This window comes from Montipora capricornis, chromosome 1 (genome assembly GCF_036669925.1).
Source record: "Montipora capricornis isolate CH-2021 chromosome 1, ASM3666992v2, whole genome shotgun sequence".
Classification (NCBI taxonomy): domain Eukaryota; kingdom Metazoa; phylum Cnidaria; class Anthozoa; order Scleractinia; family Acroporidae; genus Montipora; species Montipora capricornis.
This window is the reverse complement of record NC_090883.1, coordinates 29,807,377-29,812,376: the sequence shown is the minus strand read 5'-3', so window position 1 is coordinate 29,812,376 and position 5,000 is coordinate 29,807,377. Positions and strand designations below refer to the sequence as shown.

The 5,000-nt window shown below is 37.4% G+C and overlaps 1 protein-coding gene across 1 annotated transcript in view; it reads right to left on the bottom strand.

Moving 5' to 3' along the window:
- Window positions 1-3,913: 3,913 nt before the first annotated feature.
- Window positions 3,914-5,000, bottom strand: part of LOC138038058 (zinc finger protein 709-like) — an 8,511-nt gene continuing 7,424 nt past the window's right edge. The window contains exon 2 of the mRNA XM_068883878.1: window positions 3,914-5,000. This exon is cut by the window's right edge and continues 1,729 nt beyond it. The gene's annotated coding sequence lies outside the window, so the exon portion shown is untranslated.

Sequence of the window (5,000 nt, the reverse complement as noted above, 5' to 3'; positions counted from 1 at the left end):
TGGTTGGGGCGCTTGCCTTGAAATCCAGAGATCCCGGGTTCAAGACCCGCACTGACCACTTGCTGAATTTCTTCCTGGTAGTCCTTGGTTTAACTTACCAACTGAACTTCTAAATAGCAAATTGTTGTATCCGGTCATTTGAGATTCTTAACAGTTGTTGTTGTCGTTGTGTTCTGTCATTTCGTTGATTGTTTCATTGGCCCTAAAAAGCCCCTATGGGGAGAGGTCAATTAAGTATGTATTGTATTGTATCTTTCGATTGTTGTTGTTATTGTTATTATTATCATCATCATCATCATCATTATTATTATTATCAGTAGTAGTAGTAGCAGCAGTAGTAGTAGTAGGAGTAGTAGTAGTAGTAGTAATAGCAGTTCAATATTTGATTCATTTCACATATACATGTATCATTATTTTCATTCATGGATTCATTCATCATGGGAACATTTGGTCCTACAAATGACCAGCTCCCAACATCAGTGGCTTCATAGCTCAGTTGGTTAGGGCGTCACAATGGCATCGCGAGGTCACGAGGTAACCCAATGACTCCCAAGCTGGCCTGAACCGGCCATACTTAGTATTTTACTCTGTCTAATGCCAGATGATTTTACTTGTCAGTGGGGAAACCCTGAGAGTCAATGAATTTAAAGTCCTGAATTTTTCAGACTTCTCTACGCAATTGCAAAATTGCTTTCATAACTGCGAGGATCATAGCTCCAATTGATTTCACATCCGTAGTTCAATATTTTATTGATTTCATATATCATTTTGTTCATTGCTTCAATCATCACAGGAACATGTGAACCCACAAATGACCAGCTCCCAACATCAGTGGCTTCATAGTGCTGTTGGTTAGAACGCCACACCAACATCGCGAGATCACAGGTTCAAACCCCGTTGAACTCCTGAATTTTTCAGACTTCTCTACACAATCGCAAAAAACTGCATTCATAACTGCGAAGATCATAGCTTCCCTTGAGTAATAGGTGGAAGTGAGCAGAACGCGGATCCATTCAGGACTGTTTCTCTGTGCCACTTGTTTCAAAGTAGCAGATGAACCTTGATAATGCTACAGTTGAATGTTATCATTTGATGGTCTTTACTAAAATCACTTTGTGAGGAATTCAGGACAAACAGAAATGTCTTAGTTCCTAAGTTTATTAATATATGCAATGTTTTTATCAAACCCAACAAGTGAAATATAGCCCAAGTACTTATTTTGCTAATAACATGGATGACAAATAACTCCTCATTTTGGTGCAAAATTTCAGTGTTAATTTATAATTTCACATGTGAAATTACAATGTTGCCAAAATTGCATCTTAATGGCAGTTATTTTGTTCACCCATAATATTAATAATGGTTTAGTCGTGAAATTAGGCAATGATTTCACTTGCGTTTTGTACAAAATCAAATAATTTCCTTCCAATTATTTGATTTTGGACAAAACGCACATGAAATTATTTCCTAATTGCACTCATCACCATTTTAATTATTCATACAAATATCTGAGAATTTGTTTAATTAAGTAATTAAGAACTCGGAAAGTTACGCAGGTTGCATTTTAGAGGTAGCAAATTCACCGTGATGGACGTGTTTCCTCACAAACTTAAAGTTTAATTTTATAGCCTTTGGCTTTGCCAAATTCTAGAGGGTTTGACAAAAATATCTCCCAGGACGATGTCCCGTCCCTCGGGAAAGCCTATGACAAGTGCATTATCACACTTGAATAAGATGTGGCTGGATCACAACGCTTCGACTGTTGCATTATTTAATGCTGGGAATCGGTGATACTCCAAATTTCAGTAGCTGCTAAAGCTGTGAACGGTCACTTTTGCTCTGTATACGAAGGTTGTCTAGCGACTCAGTCTTTCACATAATCAACAAATAAGTAAAATCCTGATGGGTCACCTGATCATAGTTTGACTAAAGACTGTTAGGTTACTGGTGGCGAATCTTTCGTAAGAAAGAAAACTGTCAAGAAGCTTTCAGAGAAAGCCAGCACAAAACAATATTCAGCGACCGCAACCAGTCAATCTCGCGATCACGGACAACTTTGATTAAGCTGGATCAAGAAAAGATCGACCTTTTTTTGGCAACAACTTCAGTTAACGGAAATGAATCGATCATTTTAAACAAAAGACCCCCTTTCTTATACTGAGAGTGTAAAATTAAAATTTAAAATACATGTACTGGATTCTTACCTTTTCACAACAACTGGTTTCTTGGTATGACACCCATCTGGGCGGTTGCTAAGTAAATAATCAATCATTTGGACTGGACTGCAGAATTAGCTGTCTTGGAATTTGTATTATGCTTCATTCATATTTCGATTTCATGGCCAATGGGAGATGAAGTACTTCAACTACGTAGGTCGACGTCTCCGTTGCATATATTCAAAACATGGAAACCCGGAGAGCCACCCCTAATCTTCAAAAGTTATTCTACCTAAAAGGTTTTTTACATTAATGATAACAAGTGTCAACAAGAGTCCAGTGGCGGACCAGACCTTTAAAAAAAAAATTTAGCCTCAATTTTTACCAGAATATATACTTTTTGCCAAAGTAAGGGGACGCCCGGGCCCCCCGGGCCCCTCCCCTAGATCCGCCACTGGAGTCCATCACTCAAGAGTGATTAATATTTACCCTAATTCACCTACTCCCCATCAGAGTCATAAGTGTCTATTTTTAAAGCAGATTTTCGGGAAAAATGAACAATATACAAATCGCTTAACTTAACTCAATTCGAAGCCTTTGAAAATACAATGCTTAGCTAACCTTAGGCCTAAAAACTTTTCTTTAGGCCTAATTAGGCCTAAGGTTAGCTATTCATGTAACAGTCACGGCAAGTCTATCGCTTTACCTTTCTTTTTAGTGCCAGCGGTTTTCCAGTTAGAATGAAATTTCAACCTGCAACCTGCAAAAAATACCTGCCGGGCAAAACCTGGTTTAAAAAAAAACACTTTTCTGACGTTGATGGTGATAACTGATACCATAAATCACGAAATTCACTCCCATTGACCCAGTTTTAGCAAGGAAAGGAAGTATTAGAATACTTTATAAATGAAACTTAATTGTTGGTTGTTGAACGTTTTCACGGTGAAATCATTTATTTCACAATTTGGTAAATCAGCACAAAAAAGCAAATGTACAAAAATCCCCGAATCTTCTACTGTAAGATCAAATTTCGGCTCAAAATGAAATGTTTGTTATTCCAGTTCTTAACTTCTACAACTTGCTAAAGTGAACTGAGGTCAAGACAGTGAAAAGGTGTTGAAAGTGAAAAAAAATATATGAAAATTGTATATTCAGTTTTAGCAAAACATGTATAAAACAGAAGTGAAGAGCTCTTGCTCTACAAGAAATAATTCGGCAAATGAAGGAAATTGCTGGGTTTTTTTTTAGTTCTTGATTGAGAAAGATTTTCTTGATGCATGCTCACATTTCCTACCAGCCAAACAAAATGCGCATTTTACAAGACATAACCAATCAAAAGGTTTACATACTCTCATCTAAACACAGCTATGAACCAATGAGAGTGCGCGTACCCCCCTTGACCGCGAAGAGAAGTGATTTGATTATTCTCTGCGAGTAAAACTGACGAGAAGGCCAGAGGTCTTTTGCAAACATACATGTGTACCATATAATGAAAAGCTTAATGTTTTTTTAGATTATGTGAGCTTTCTCATCAAGATCCTCCTCAAGCAATAGCATTCAATAGCACTCTTTTCAACTGACGTCAAGATTTACGGCCCACAGCATTATTGGATTTATATACGGACGAAACCACGACATTTTTGCGATGTTTCTCCGCATTTCAATCCCTTCATGCTTTTTGTAAAATAATTAGGATAGTGGCTTTTTACTACCAAACTGTTGCTATGGACCCCTTCAACTCAAAAGTTACCCTTTTTGCTAAATGTAGTTTATTTAACATTTCTCGTTCAACTCACAAGCATATTTCATTCAAATTCTGAGGGTTTTTACATGTTTCTCACTGAAACGCAAAGACAGGGACTAGTTGCGTATGCATTCCAATGATAATAACGGCAATAATAACAATAACTATGACAATAATAATAATCATCATCATCATCATCAAAAATATTTACAAAGGCATAAAATTTATCCCATCATAACTTGTTTTCTTTTATACTCTCATTTACAAAATGATAAAAATACTCATCCATGCAACCTTTGTGTAGGGCTCTTGACTAAAAAGCTTCCTTAGAAACCATTGAATTTCTGTAGGTAAGTGCTACCAACCTTAACAATAGCTACAGGGCAAAAAAGCGTTAAGACAAACCTTAGTTAAGGCTTATCAGTGACCCATTATCCTTCTCAGTTCTATTTACATAGTAATAATGCATGCATACCTACTTAAGTGACCTCTACTTCTAGGGGCGTTGCAGGCAGTCAATGGAACGAAATCAATGAAACATAAGCAACAACTGTTAATCCAGTTACATGTTGCTATTTACAAGTGCAGCCGAGAGGTTGAGCCAACGACTACCAGGATCCGAAGGATCTCCGTACCTCAACGCAAGCACCCTAACCCCTGCGCCGTACTGCCTCCATATTGACCTGTTGTTACTGCTTTTTTACGAGTAATGTTATCATTAGGTCTTGGAATGTGAACAATGACGGTGATGATGATAATGATAATGATAATCACAGTCATAAGAATCATTGTCATCATCATCATATTTCATAGCGTCACAAGCATATTTAGTGCGGCACAAGTTCTCTACAGATAAATTGGGAAGGCTGTAAATCTAATTCAATTAATTCACAAGAAATATAACCAGATCGAATCAAATGTTGGTTTTTGATAAGAGGACAGTAGACCACCACTAAACTCAACCCACATATGAAGGTGAGTCAGGAACTGCACCAACTCTGATCCCCCCAAATAGCAACGTACAGCGGGACTAATGTTAGAACGTCTTCCTAAGATATTTGTTTCAGCTTTGGGTTTAGAACAACAGCATGTGACTCTTA